Below are 16,192 nucleotides of genomic sequence, written 5' to 3'. Positions count from 1 at the left end.
CCTTTCTCTGAAGATGGATAGCATTTTTTCATAAGGACTATTTTAATAAGAGTCTATTTACATTTTTTCCATTGAGTTCATCCCATTCACATTCATTGTTATGATTACTGTTTATTTCCCTCCATCATATTTTCTTCTATTTATCTTTCTCTCTCTTGTTTTTACCCTGTCTCCCTTCAAAAGTCCATTTTTCTCCTGACCACTGTGTCCTATAATCCACCTAACCTTTTAACATCCTCCCCTTCTCTTATCTATTATCCATTTTTTTCTCCAACTTTTCGGTCGAGTAAGATAGATTCTCATACCCAACTGTGGGTGTGTATAAATTCTTCCCTCTTTGAATCAGTTCCATTGAGAGTGAGGTTCAGGCATTGCCTACCAACCCCACGTGTCTGTCCCTCTTTTCCTTTCCACTGTAAAATTTCTTTCTTGCATACCTCTTTTTTGTGAGATAATTTTTCCCATTCTTCCTTTTTCTTCGCCTTTCTCCTAGTACATCTTTCTTATTATCTCACTCACTGAGTGAGACTATTGTGGATTCTGGCCCTGGAGATGTTTTTCAGTGAATCTTAGAGGGCAGTGGCTATAATTATGTCCCCTGACAGGAAGTTTACATGAAAAAGTTCATTGACAACAATAGTAGTCAGAGAATTTGGGAGACAGAGGAGACTCATTTTTTGGCTCCATTTGCCAAGCATCTGCCAATTGGGTAACCTTACTCTATTCCTAATGGAGATTGTCTAGAACACACGAGACTGAAAACTGTAACCTTTCTAAAAACCATAAAAGGTTTGACTTCGTCAGTTTTTTTTATTTGTGAAAGATATCTTTATTTTTGTCATTATGCATTTATTAAGAACTTATATAGGCACTATGCTAAGCACCAGGTAAAGAAAAGACTGTTCGTACTTTCAAGAAACTTCACAATCTGAGATTTACAAACAACTACATATATATATATATATATATATATATATATATACACACACACACACACACACACACACACACACATACTCACACACACAAATGTATACATATGATAAACTTGAGATAGTCAATAGAGTGAAGGCACTAGCATTACTGGGAATCTCTATTAAGGCATCTAGTAGAACATAGTAGAACATTAGCTGATACTTGAGGAAAAGCCAGGAAGTGGAGTTGAGTTTGGGGTAGAATTCCAGGTATGGGAGATAACCAGTGAAAATGTCCAGAATAGTGAGATATGGAGTGTCTTATTGTAAAGTATAAAACTAGAAAGCTAGAAAGGAGGCAGATTGAATGCCAAAAAAGACTTTATATTTGATTCTAGAAATCAGAGCCATTAGTGTTTTTTGTTGTTATTGCTGTTATATTTCCCTCCACTAGTTATCTCCTCCATACTTGATCTGGAGGCAGATACTTTCTATATTATTTTCTTTGTTTCTTGAAGCTTTTTCTATTTTCTGATTTTTTTGTTGTTGAATATAAAATCTAAGATTCATCATAACTTATTTATGGTGCATATCTGCATATTTCATCTGGTGAGTGATAGTTTCCCTGCCCTCTTATATATTGCTTCCATCTATCTGCACTCATTGAGACCTGTCTCTTTCTAACAATACTGAATTAAATCCATGGATATTTTTTTTAGTACTTATCCCATTGCATTGGTCTTGGAGGGAAAGTCAGAATATTCCTTACTCCCCTCTTGTTTCTTTCAAACTCCCTTTACTTCCTTTATTAAGTTATCTTTCCACTTTTGACATCTACTAAAAATTTCTCCCATTCACAATTTATAGTAGCTGTAGTATCCTGACCCCAAGTCATTTTACATCCTATCCCAAGGTGTACAGTACCATCCATGCTCCTCATCTTCTCTCCAATCCTTGCCCTTATTCTAGAGGACTTGGACTCTACAAAGTGAAATGCGTAGAATCAGAAGAACATTGTATACAGTAAAAGTAATATTGTGTGATAAATCAAGTGTGAATGACTTAGCTATTCTCATCAATACAGCGATTCAAGATAAATGCAAAGACTGGTGGGGAAAAATGCCTTCTACTTCCAGAGAAATAACTGATGGAGTCTGAATACAAACCAAATCATGCTATTTTTCACTTTTTCTTTAACTTTTTGCTTGAGATCTCTTCCATAAAATGACTAATATGGAATGTTTTCAAGGGTCCCAAAACTACGGCCCACAAACCACATGTGGCCCCCTGAGACCATTTATCCAGCCCCCACCGCACTTCTTTCATTGGTGGTCAGTGAGAGGAGCACTGTATGTGGCAGCCCTGCAAAGCGTGGCATCGGTCACATGCAGTACTACTTCTGCTGACATAATCCTTCGCATAGCGCCTTGTTCTAAGAGTAACCGAACGAGAACGGGGCTCTGTGTAAAGGATTATGTGGCTGCACAATGGGAGACATCAGCATGGTGAGCAGCGATCTGAGGGAGGGGATTCTGCACTGTGTATAATGCTACCCAGTATAGTGGTGGCTTTGATGGGCCTGTGCAAGGTGTGACAGGCCCATCACAGCCAGTGTTGCAACCTCCACTATCCACTAGACAGCAGGATACAGATTTGTTCATAGTTTTGTTTTTAATAGTCCAACCCTCCAAAAGTCTGAGGGACAGTGAACTCGCCCCTTTTGTAAAAAGTTTGGGGATCCCTGTTTTACCTGATTACACTTCTATATCAGTTTGCTTACCATCTTAGTGAGAGGAAAGGGAAAGGAGAGAATTTTGAACTCAACATTTTAAAAAAATGTTTAAAAATGTTTTTTACATGTAATTGGGGAAATTGAGTATCTATGTACATGCTTTCTCAAACTACCTAACTTCCAATTTCCTCAACCTCTTCGAGTGTAATAGTGTACTCCTTTCTACCTTAGCCACGCATAGCAATAATCATAACCTAGATCTCTTTACCTGCAATTGTTCCCACTTTCCTAATTAGAAATGCTCAAGTTCTTCTACCTGTCCACAACTTTGTCATTCTACCTCCCATAGAGGTATTTGTATCTGTTCATTGACACCTCCTTTCTCTCTACTTCTCAGAATTTTTATCAAGCCATTAAATCTGTTCTAAATTCACTTTTCTCTGTTTCTGACCTTAACCCAGTAGTTGACCGGTTAAATTCTATAGTGTTCTCTGCCCTTGAATCACTTTCTGCCATTGCCAGTTGTTTTTCTTCTCTTGCCAAACTATAGCCCTTTTATCAATCCCTCTCTCTTGTATCCTCTTTTTCTACCCAGGAACTGGTGAACAAAGCTGGAAGAAGTCTTATAACTATATTATGCTGACTGGATACATTACATATATTTTTATATATGTATATATATATATAAAATAAAGCTATCCTTTCTTCCCCTCCCTAATTGATCTTCTAGCTCAGTTCCTAGAGTAGCTATTTCAAATCTCTCCTTTCAAGTCTTCCCCATTGTTTCTCACCTTTTCTCAACTGAGGATCTTGCCTCTTTACTGAAAAAATTGAGAACATTTTGCTGTAAGCTCCTCCTCACCCTGCTTTTATTTTAAAAACTCTTGACTTCTTCCTGTTTCTCTGCCCTCTCCCCCAGGTTCTGAGAAAGTTGGTCCTTTTTCCTGCCAAGTCTAGATCTTCTATATGTGTTCTCCATCCTATCCTCTTTGATCAACTTCAACAGATTATAACTTCAGTCATCTCCCTACTTTCTTCAAATCTGCCCCTATTTACCTACTGTGTTCAAACATACGAAAGACTGTCCTTAAAAAAAAAAAAATCTTCACTACACTCTACCAACTCATCAAGCTATCATCCTATGCCTTCTCCCCTTTTCAAATAAACATTTTGAAACTACTTTTTCTTTCATGTACTTTTCAACCCATTACAGTTTCCAGTTATCTCTTAATTGTCATATTTCATGATCTTTTCTCAGTCTTTATCTTTATTGACACTACTTGCCTCCTATTTGATGTGATTTCTCCTCAGTCTAATCTGTTGAACCATCATCCTTAGTATGATCCCTTTATGATGGTTGGATTCTTAGGTTCTGCCCTATGCCTTCTTTTTTTCTCCCTCTCTGCTCTTGGTTATCTCATCAACTCCTATGGGTTTAACTCTTTTTGAAATGACTCTCAGCTCTTTGTATCTAGTCCAGACTCTCACTCCTGAGCAGTTGCCTATTAGATATTTCTATTGAATGTCTTGGAGAGACATTCTATAAGTGGGGAAATTGGGAATAAATTAAACTCATCACTTTTCTCCTCAAGTCTCTCTCTCTCTTCCAAACTTCTATTTCTGTTGAAGGTACCACCATCCTTCCGTTGTCTCAGGTTCATAATGTCAGCATTATTTTAGGACTCCTCACATATCCTATCAGCTACCAAATTTTGGTATTTCTAACCCCCATCATCTCTCTTCATTCTGACTCCTCTCTTCTTACATAACTATCATTTAGTTCCAGGCCATATCACTTCTTGCCTCGATGTAACAGCCTACTAATTGATTTCCCAGCTTTTAGTATCACCCCATTCCAGTCCATCCTTCACATGTAGCCACCATAGTAATTTTCCTTAAGTACACAACTGACTCTGTGTCTCCTCTATTCAAACTAATTATATCTCTGTGCCTTTGCTTTGGTTGTCCCCCATGCCTACAGTGCTTCCATTTTACTTCCACTGTAGAGTCCTCTCTTGAAAATGCAGCTCATATACCACCATCCCCGTCTATTAGTTCTGTCATGCCAAAACTCATTTGTATTTAACTACTTTGTATATATTTTTATTAACTTTTTATACCTTGTGCGTTCTATAATTTTTATGTACTTTCCTCCCTCTTCAGAATATAAAGTCATTGTGAATAAGAGCTATTTCATTCTTTGTACTTAGCACATTGCCTTCCACATAGTAAGCATTTAATAAATATTTGATTGTATATCTGTCTTTGAGAACTATCAATTTATCTCATGTTAAGTACTTGTTTACTGGGGAATAGCCTTCATTCTTATATTTGAGTCAATTCTATCACCTGGATATTACATTGTTTATCAGAGAAACTCACTGCAGAGATTTTCTTCCCCCTAGTTAACTATTTCCTTTTCTTTTTAACTGCATTTATTTTGTATAAGATTTTTCTATTTTATATAGTAAAATTGTCTATTATGTCTTCTATGATTCTCTGTATCCCATGTCTGGGGTCATAGATTCTTTTCCTATTTATTGTTATGAAAGATTTTTTTCATTTCTAACTTCATTTGTTTAGACTGTTACCTTTTATACTTAGGTCATATATCCATTTTAATCTTATCTTGGTGTATATTGTACATTATGTTGCTCCAAAACCAATTTCTGTCAGGCTATCTTCCACTTAGTCCAGAAGTTTTGTATAACACAAATCAAATTGCTTACCATCTCTCAGAGAAAGGTGAGAGGAAGACTCAATTTGGATCTTACCCTAGTGTTATCTCTTGCTCCTTTGCTATGAATAGGGAGGTTCTCCCAGATCTTCATTGTTTTTTCTTTCACTTAGAGTTCAATTACTTTTAATTATCTTTTCATGTACATTGCGCAGTCATTGTTTCTTGCTTTGATTCTGCTTATGTTGTCCTCTATTCATGCAAATATACTCATATTCTCTGAATTCCACCCATGTCATTTCTTGCTGCACACTATTCTACTACATTAGCATATCCCATTTTTAAAAATTATATTCCCCAATTGAAGAGCACAGTTCTTTTGAAACAAGTAATGAATGTGCTTTTAATTTTAAGTACCTACTATGGTACTTAAGTACTAAGGCACTGTGCTAGAAATTTATTCACATTTAAAAGTGATGCCCTAATCCTTGACTAAAAGCAATTTATATTCGCCTGGTTTAGATATCATTTAGGAGTAGACAAAATAAATCCAGAGATTTGTTCTTGTAAGTGCACATCCATTTGTTTATATGTACAATTGGGGGAATCAGGAAATCTTGAAGGATGTAGCACTTCAGCTGGTTCTCAAAAAGATCTAGAAGTACTAGATCATCCCAGGATTGTGAGACAACCTGTGCAAAGGCATCTTAGGTGGAGTGATGAAATGCTGTGAATGAGAGGAATGAGTTGATCATTTTGATTGCTGATGAAGTGTGGAAGGAAAAATAATAGTCTAGAAAAGATGGGTAGTAGTTAGTTTAAAAAACAAACAAACACCTTCAGATGCCATTTATGTTTTATTCCAAAGTCAGTGAACTACTAAAGCTTCTTGCTCATATGAGTGACATGGCTCAGCTTAGTTTTCAGTAATGCTGATTTGGCAGTAATGATGAGGATTGGAGAGGTCAAAGACTAGAAGATCAAATAAAAGGCTATTACATTAGACCAGGCTGGTGAAGATTATGTGTGTAGTAGGAAAAAGGGACGGTTGTTAAATGTGGGACTGGAACTTTGGAGAGAGATGAGGAGTAAAAATGTAGATCTGTATTAGAATAGTTTTATCCATTTGTAAAGTTATAGAGGATACTCAGTACAGAGCACTATGTAGTCCAGGAGAGACAGTATAAGGTATCATACCCTAATATGAAATTTCTACTTCAGAATTACTACTTTACAGGTACATTGGTATTTGTGTAATTTTAAAAAAATACCCCAAAGCCAAATAAAAGCAATTTAAATGATATTTTGAGATGATACATGTAAAGCCATTTGAAAACCTTAAAAATGCGATATATTTTTAAGCTATTTTGGGTTATCCATGTCTCTGCTGTCCATTATGATTGTAAGTTAGTGCAATAAACACATTCAGGGCATTAAAAAAAATTTTTTTTTTGTAAGCCTGTATCTTCAGTCTTAAATTCAATACTGTGTATTGGTTCAAAGGCAGAAGGAATGGTAAGAGGCTAGGCAATGGAGGTTAATTGACTTGCTGAGGCCATATTTGAACCCAGGACATCCTATCTCTAGACCTGGCTTTCAATCCACTGAGCCACCCAGCTGCCCCCCAGAGCATTTCTTAATTTTTTTGTATGTCATAGGTTGCTTTGACGGTCTGGTGAAACTTTAAGGCCTCTCCTCAGAATACTGTTTGGATATGCATAAAATAAGATACATAAGCTAGCAAAGAAAACAATTCTATTAGAATGTTTATCAAAATAATTAAAGTCCATAGGTCATAGTTTAAGAATCCCTCCTTTATGTCACAAGTTATTGACAGGCTGTATCTCATTTGGCTTGATGTTGGTTACTATTGCTTCCATTTGTTACTTAAAAGGAAATTTTATGGTTTTTTTAATCCAAACTCCCACTTTTTTTTCCTAATTGTTATTTGATGCTTTTATGTTTACATCACTTAATTTCTGAAGGTCTCTCACCTATCTTCTACTTGGCTATTCCTTGTAAAAAACTTTTAAGGAGAAAGAAAAGGCAGTCAGGAAAACCAAAACATCAAATATGATTGACAGTGTGACAGTCCCTGACCTTTACAAAGAAGGTGATATGTTTAATAGAACTTGATTGCTAGCTTGTTTAGCAGTTGTTTTCATGTTGCTGTTTCATTAAGCCTATGATAAAGCCTCCAAATTTATTTCACAAACATCAGTACTCTCATGTACTCTAATAATTGTGGCCTTGCTTTTATACTTTTTAACTTTAAACATAAGACTTTTCATTACCCTGTAATGATTTAACTCTTAACTTTAAGTCCTCTAAGTAATTGATAGACATGATTGAGTAGTATAGGGACAAGAAAAAGACTTTGAAAACTATCAGAAACCGTTTTCCAAACTGACTTGGAGCTGTTAATAGGTTTTGGGTGCATATGTTCAACCAGCTGGTACTTTGTTTTAATCTTGTTTAATTCTTATTAGAGTAATAGTTTCCAAAGCAGTAACAAAGTGAAAGACTTTCATCTTTAAAAGTCTTAAACACATCCCTTTGGGGATTCTCAAAATATAGTTTGGGAATAATTCTAGAGATTAGAGTTCTGTAGTATCTAGTGAATTTTTGAATTTCTACTGGCTTCCATTCAGGGTGGAGGGTGTTTATAAATTGTTATTGCATATTTGCAATCAAAGATTAGTACTTTGATAAACTGGAGACTCTTACTGTTTTTTGTTATCCTTGTAAAAAGGCATTTAAGTATGTACTATTTGAGAGTAAACTTTCTTTGTGTGATACATTTTCTAAAGGATATAGAAACACCAAGAATTATATTTGGTATAAAACACCTATTTTACTTTTCTTCTAGTAGTATCCTGCTTTTCTACCTTGTTTGAGTAGAAAATGTTTGTCAGATACCTGTGAAATTATTGTACATATTTACTAGTAATACCTAGAATAAAGCTGTCTTTCTTTTTCAACATAGTAAATTATGTTGAAATCTCTGGTTTTGCCTTATTATATGAAAAAGATTTCTAGGTAAATTTACCAACTTTAAAGTGTAGAGTCAAGGAAGAATTTCTTTTTAGGCCTAGCCATTTAAAATTGTGGGGGTTTTGTTGTTGTTTGTTTTTTACATAAATTTAGAGTAAATTTATTTTGTTTTATCAGGGAGATGGATTATAAAAGTCAAATGTATATTTGAAATTTAAACATTTTAATAAATATTACTGAAGCACATTTTAACAGAGTTTAGAAACAAATCCTTTTACAACTTCAATTTAATTGTTTAAAAGATGGTCAGATTGTAATATTCTCATGAGATTTTGGCTTATGTCTTTCAGTGCTGTAAATCGAATACCTGTTTATATACAATGTAACTTAGATTGTAAAGAAACTTTTGGAATGTTATGAGTGGACCTGTGCATTTGGTCACACACAGGTATGTCAGATGCTTCAGTGTAAAGTAGTACTTTGTTCTGAGTTCACTGATTCTGATTAATTTCAATTAGGTGATGCATTTAGTATGGAAGAGATGAGAGGAGAAATTTATTTTTTCCTAATAAGAGAAGGAAAAAGCCTTTGGAATCTCTTTAAAAACACCATAGCAAATACTGACTATAATAGAAATAGAAATCAAGAGGAAGAAGGCTGTTATCTAGTTATAGCTCTACCAATTCAATTTCCTTATCTCTAAAATGAAGGAATAGGACTAGATCTTTAAGGACCTATTTAGCAACAAGCTGGGGGCAATAAGAGAGAGTGTGGTGTAGCAGATAGACTGCTAGACTTGAAGTCAGGAAGACCTGAGTTCAAATCTAGGCTTTGATATTTAATAGATATGTGACCTGGGGGTGGCAGGGAAGTCCCTTAATCTCTCATTCTTAGTTTCCTTATCTGTAAAATGGGGATAATAACAACACTCACCTCACAGGGTTTGTTGTGAGGATCAAATGAGATAATAATAATAAATAGTAGAACACTGCAAACTGTAAAAAGCTCAATGTGAATGCTAGCTATTATTTTACCTGTCATTACTCAGCTAGAGAAAACATGAATGCTAATCAAAAGACACACAAATTCCTATAGGCAATTGCTATAACTACAGGAAACTCTTGGAGATACTTGTATTTATATCTCCATCAGTGTGATGTCATAGGGAAAATGCTTCTTTTTGTGATACTCATAGGAAGTGTTTGATTTGGAGTTAGAGGCCCTGGGTTTGAATATAACCTTGGGAAAATCATTAAACTCCTTGGATCACAGTTTCTTCATCTCTAAGATGAAAGCCCTACACTATCTTTGACAGTCTGTGAATCTTATTCATGGCATTTTAGCTGAGGGATTGGAACATAGCTTTAATATACCATTTTGAGGGTATTGTGAAAAGAAAAACAAATCAGAACATCTTAACCTTGAACTCAGCTGATTGATCCAATGGACTTAATGTATATGTAATAATTGTATCTACTGTTTAAACAAAGAAAATTATTGTAAGATTTAGTAATGGTGCCAAAATAGTTTAAAGTCAATTTATTGCCACTATAATTTAAAACTCTCCTATACTTTAAATATTTAAATAAACGTTCTTGGTACATAAACTCCTGCCTCCTTTTTATTTCCTCACCACAAAAAGAAAATTGAGAAGTTTCTTTGGAAAGTGGGAAAGGACAGAATGAATTGAAGACTGTTTTTCTTTAACATGTACTATTAAAGGTAGATATTATAATACCAAAATATTAGGCATAAGGAAAGAAAAGTAGAGAAAGAGATGTTATCTTGTTATTACAGGGCATTTCCCAACTTGTAGGATGTGTTCCAAAACTTTATGAAGTTAGCTATTTAAAATTCAGAACACATTTTCTGTTGAAATCACATAAATGATTAGGATCCCAGTGCAAACCTCCAAAGCTTATGTAACATACTGTTACTTTATAAGGCCTGCCATTTTATAACATGAATTATTCAGGGGAATACATTCTAAGGCCCAGGTATATTTCTGACCACTGTTCCTCCCATACAAAGGGGAAAATGGATTCTTTCCCTATTCATTGCTTGCAAATATACACATGCTTGCAAGGGCAGGTGAAAGGGGAACTTCATACATCCCAGTGATGGAGAAAATCAGGTTTTTTTGGTTTTAGATCTAGAACTTATGTGATGTTGCTTGATGAAGTCTTGCAACAGTCAGGGACTGTTCGTTAAATACCTCAAATGAATGTTCTTTATGAAAGAGTGATGATCTGCTTATCTTAATATTCACACAAAGGGGGGACTTAAGGTAGTAGCAGATATGGAGAGTGTTGACAAATAATTTCCAAAAGATAGCTCTTGCTCCTTATATATACACCAGACAGAATCAGAGAATATTGTGTACGGAACATTTTTTAACCTAAACCAACCCATAAATTTTTTTTAAACACTCTGTTTTAGGATTGACACTAGTTGCAATTCTAAAGGAGAAGAGTGGTAAGGACTAAGTAGTTGGGGTTAAGTGACTTGCCTAAAGTCACATCTAGGAAGTAGTTTTTGTGCAAATCTGAGGTCAGGTTTGAATCTGACCTGTTTGATCTCCTGTTTCTATATAGGCCTAGCTATCTGTCTCCAAACTGCCAGCTGCCTATACCCAAAATTTTTATTAACTACTTTATGAAAAGTTTCTGGTGGAGGTTTATTAATTTTTTTGGGTCCTCACAAGCAATCATTTTTTAATAAATAGAAATAGTAAAGAAACTGTTCTTAAAAATTTAGAAGACTTTTTAGAATGTTTATACTGGATTTTAACTTTGTCAATTCTTTCATATTAAATGTGTTACAGGAATGAAACTGAAGTCTGCTGCAATAAAACACTGAAGGCTTTAAAATGTTTTCTTGCATAAAACTCAAACTTTAAGTAGCTGCTTATGAGGATAGGGAAGTCAGGAAGCTAATGTCTGTCTCAAGATACAGGACAGCTGTTTGTTCATCAACCTCAACTGTGTGAGTAGAGCCTTAAGCCTGTAACCCTGCTTAATTGGACATAGTGAATAAAAATTTTTTTCTTGTGTTTCTGTGAAGATACAGTTAAATCAACTTGATTAAATATTTTTAAAGACTTTCTCTTCTCTTCTCCCTGCCCCCTCCTTACCCCACCACAGGCAGGATATTGAGGGTGGAGGAATAGTGAAAGTTTTAAAAGGTAATATAAAATTCTGGAGTGTTGAGCCATAACTAAGTTCCTAGTGTGACAATGTTTCTTCTTTTATACCCAAACATTTTAATTTTAGTGATTCTACTTCTTAGAAGAATACCCCAAATCTTGTTTAGAGATATGTGATTAATTTTTTACTTAATTTATGCTCTAAGAATAATTTTTTAAAAATATGTTTCTATATATTTTAATATACATGTGTATATATTATATATATTATAATGTATACATACACATATATTCATACATGATAGTGAAAAATAGAATTTCAAGAAATAATAGGTCTTATTCGAATTTGATACAGTGATTCTGAAAAGAAAACATTATTCTAAAGGTTGTACTTAAACTTTGCACCCCTTATTGACTGGCATTTCAAACTCAATAATTCTTTAAACATCGATTCTTTGAAGTAGTCAGAATATATTTGTTTTTAACTATAGTTGGAGTTATGCGTTAAAACAATCATTTAAAAAATTTTGAGTTTTAAGTTCTCTCCCTGTTCATATCCTTTAACCATTTATTAATTGGTGAAAGACTCAAATTCTTACAAATTTGACTCCTCTCTTTACTTGAGAAATGGCTTTTATGAGAAAAAATTGTAAAAAAAAAAATTCCCCCCAGTTTCCCTTCTAATCTTGGCTGCGTTGGTTTTGTTTGTGCAAATACTTTTAGATTTGATATAATAAAAATTATCCATTTTATGTCCTATAATTTTCTGTTTCTCACTTGGTTAGGAGTCTACTTTTAAAAAGCAAGGGTGCTTAATTGTTTTTTCCTTCCCTTGAATAATTTTTGGCATTTACCTGTCTAAAGTTGAGTTTGCTTTGCTGTTATTGTTAATAATGATTAAATTGCTCCTGCTTTTCACTTTGTATTTGTCATTGTTTGAGTCAGAAAGTTTGCAACTATATAAAACTATAAAATGAAAAACAGACTTAAATTCCTTTAAAAATTTTGTTCAGGCTATGGAAATTAAGTATTTCTTACCTTCCCTAGAGTTTGATAAAGAGGATATATAATGATAAGCCTAGAGGAAAAAGAGAAATGCTTTTGCCTGCATTTCTTTGAGGAGTTTCTATGATTCTTTACTGATTTCTAGGAGACAGATTGCATTATCATATCAGAAATTTTAGAGGTGTGGAACACACTTTAGTCATCACCTCATCAGATTGCCTCCTTTTCAATATCCTCACAGCACAGCTTGGTTGGACCTAAGATGACAGTACTACTTAGAGTAGCACAAATCAGCTTTTTCAACATATCATGGCTCTTGCTGACGTTGGCAGTTTGAGTCATTACCAACTCCACTGTTGCAGTCTATTAAAGGTTTGCTTCATATGTTCTTTGGGCTATATTTCATACTGTGGAGATAGAGGACCAGGTAAGTTTAAATTTGACCTCTGACTAGTTTACTAGCTGTGTGACCTTGGGCAAGTCATTTAATTCTGTTGGCTTCCTGATATGTCAAATGGACTGGAGAAGGAAATGACAAAACCACTCCAGGATCTCCACAGAGAAAACCCCAAATCAGATCAAGAAATGGTGGACACAATCGAAAACACTGATCTACCTAGTATGGTCTCCTTGTTTTACAGATAAACTAACGGTGAGAGTTGAAGAGAAAAAGATTGAACAGTGGATTATTGGAAAAGTTTGGTACTAAAATCAAACTCTTCTGTCTCTCAGACCTGTGTGTTCTTACTTTATGAGAAGTGACTCAGTGTGCTGGATAGAGAGCTGGCCTTCATGTCAGGAAGACCTGTACTGAGGTATGGGTCAGGCCATCAGACCCATACTGGCCATATAATCCTGGGCAGGTCATTTGATCCCTCAGGGCTCCCAAAAACTCTCTTTGAAACTCTTTAATTTCCAAAGTAGGAGTGGATCTGTATTGATAGAGAGAGGAAATTCTTTACAAAGATCAAATCACAAGTAGTGATAAACATTACAGAATGCTCAAAGTTATAACAAATTTAAGTAGTATGATAGCTATGTGTGTTATTTGACAGCTGGTAGTTCAAAGACTAGATCACTAGGCCTGAAGTAAAGAACACCTGAATTTAAATCTTTCCTCAGACACTAGCTATGTTATTCTGTGCAAGTCATTTAAACTGTCTCAATTTCCTCATCTGTAAAATGGGGATAATAATAACTCCTACCTTCCAAAATTGTTGCAAAGATCAAATGAGATAATAATTGTAAAGCACTTAGTATAGTACCTGGTACATAGTAAGCACTATATAAATGTTGTAATGGGGCAATTTTAGATTTAGAGTTCTTTCCTCTATAGACACCCCCCCCCCAAAAAAAAAAAAAACCAACTCTGAATTTGATTCAGTTCCACTTTTCCTTGTTGAAAAGTTTCCTTAAATATCAGGTTGAGTTAACGTTGCCTAAAATATTCATATTCCAAATGATTAGTTTTAAGACTCAGAGAAGCTTACTTGTTTATTCGCTGGTTACTATCCCTACTACTTACATGAAACTTGATAAATATTTGTTCAATTCAAATCCCCCCTCCCAAAAGAAATAATTCTAGTTAGCCGAGCTTTGTGAACAATAGGGTTAAAAGTTAGAAGTTTGTGTGAAAACTAAATTTGATATTGATGTCAGCTGTGTTTTGTTGATGTATTTCCAAAAACCATGCATTTTTCAGAGGAAATAGGCATGGATAACTATGTTTTTAAAAACGAAGGACTTCGATATTATGTAATGATTCAATTAGTTTCTGTATCACCAGGTCCTTTGGCCTAATTTTTTCCTTTATTGACAAAATTTGAACTTGACAGGAAATGCCTAATAGAAATAACAATAGTGTGGTAAAGAAGAGTTGAGTTCTGAATCCATTTTTCCCATAAACTAGCTCTTGTGACCTTAAGAAAGCTTCTCTTTTTCTCTTGACTCTAAACTGAAGGAATTAGACTAAAGCTCAAATGCCCTTCCTATTCTAAAATTCTGTAATGTCTTAGACAATTCAGATATGTCCTTTAAGTGTTTGAGATAGGAAAAGTTCTTCTAAGCAAGTGAATGAAGTGTTAATTAAGGATTCCTTTTCATGTGAAAATAGTGAAACAAGTAAGAAGTTGGAACTTGTCTATCTGGGTTAAACTAGTTGGGGTTTTTTTTGTTGTTGTTTTCTTGTTGAGGATAGATGGAAGTGTTGGAGATCTTAAATCTTTACAGGCTAGTTATAATTGGTGACACAAAAATAAGGATCAAGTGGATTGGAGGAGTCTTTTTTTTTTTTTAAACCCTTATCTTCTGTCTTGGAGTCAATACTGTGTATTGGCTCTAAGACAGAAGAGTGATAAGGGCTAGGCAATGGGGGTCAAGTGACTTGCCCAGGGTCACACAGCTAGGAAGTGGCTGAGGCCAGATTTGAACCTAGGATATAATTCCACTAGACAGGAACAGTATACTTTCAAAGTCCAGTATCTCTAGCAAAGATATTAAGCAGGATAGTCATCAGACAGATTGAAAATAATAATAGGCCCTGCAAATGATGACGAATTCAAACAGGTCTTTATATATGAAGTGAGGAAAACACTATTGGTGATCTAACTGATCCTACTTGTTGGAGTTATGGTCATTAACTCAATTCAATAAACATTTATTAAACACTTAAGATGTGCTTCACACTACTAAGCATTGGAGATACAGATAGAGACAAAAGACAGGTCCTACCCTCAGGGAGCTTACAGTATAAAGGAGGAGACAAATGTAAACAAATATACACAGATGCCACAAGCTAAGTGCAGAATAAATAAGAAATAATTAATAGGAGCAAGGAATTAGCAAGATCATAGAAGTGTTTTATGTATATATGATATATTTAAATGATAGTGCCTTTGAGCAAACACTATAAGTGTGCTTAGAGGGAAGAACTAGGCATATAAAAAGTAGGTTTTGTACAATGGTACTAAAAGCATTTAGTGCTTTGAGTGTTTGAACCCTGGAATTTGTTTCAGAATCTTAGAGATTTATACTCAAAATATTTTTTGAGCAGTTAAAAGATCTCTTTCATTTTTGTGTGTTATGTGAAATGCAAGGAATTGCAAGATATGGACATTGACCTTAGGATTTCATCCTCCAATTGGGGAGACAAGTTGTAGGTTTGTAAAACAATTAGAGAATAACTAAGTATATTTTATAGGCTACAAATGCAAAAAACAATTCAGAGAGAGGAGAAATCAGTAGATAAATAGGAGGTAAACATAGAGGTCATTCTAGAGAAAGGAGACTAGCAACAATGAGATCCAAGACTTGGAGGCAAGAATAGACATGGTTATGTTCAGAGAATGGAAGTGAACTTGACTGAGTAGAAGAGAATAAAGATGTTAAAGTTTTAGAGTTTTTAATAGGAAATGAAATTGGACTTTGATTTTTTTTCCATTTGAATAAGTTTAATCAATTTAGAACATTATTCTTTGGTTACAATAATCACATTATTTCCCTCCCTCCCCTCTACCCATTCTTCCCCTGCATCCAACGCACAATTTCATTGGGTATTACTTGTGTCCTTGATCAGAACCTATTTCCATGTTGTTGTTTACACTAGGATATTCTTTTAGAGTCTACATCCTGTGACAAGGAAATCACTTTAAAAGACTGATATATATTAATTTAAGGTCGCCAAGGAATTCAGCTATGTAATTCCTTAATGAAAACTCAAGTCAGCA

At 34.6% G+C, this 16,192-nt stretch overlaps 1 protein-coding gene across 7 annotated transcripts in view; it reads left to right on the top strand.

Moving 5' to 3' along the window:
• ZFAND6 (zinc finger AN1-type containing 6) overlaps positions 1-16,192 on the top strand; it is a 100,852-nt gene that overhangs the window by 38,099 nt on the left and 46,561 nt on the right. For 2 of the 7 annotated variants that reach the window (XM_016424971.2, XM_056806076.1), the window contains exons 2-3: positions 8,668-8,765; positions 11,142-11,302. The exons of 4 other annotated variants lie outside the window; for them this stretch is intronic. The gene's annotated coding sequence lies outside the window, so the exon portion shown is untranslated. The remainder of the gene's footprint in view (positions 1-8,667; positions 8,766-11,141; positions 11,303-16,192) is intronic. One more of the 7 variants, XM_016424973.2, reaches the window with a different exon arrangement.

The sequence above is a fragment of the Monodelphis domestica genome, chromosome 1, assembly GCF_027887165.1.
Source record: "Monodelphis domestica isolate mMonDom1 chromosome 1, mMonDom1.pri, whole genome shotgun sequence".
In the NCBI taxonomy this organism is placed as follows: Eukaryota; Metazoa; Chordata; class Mammalia; order Didelphimorphia; family Didelphidae; genus Monodelphis; species Monodelphis domestica.
Note: the sequence above shows the minus strand (reverse complement) of the source record. Positions and strands in the feature narration are given on the sequence as shown.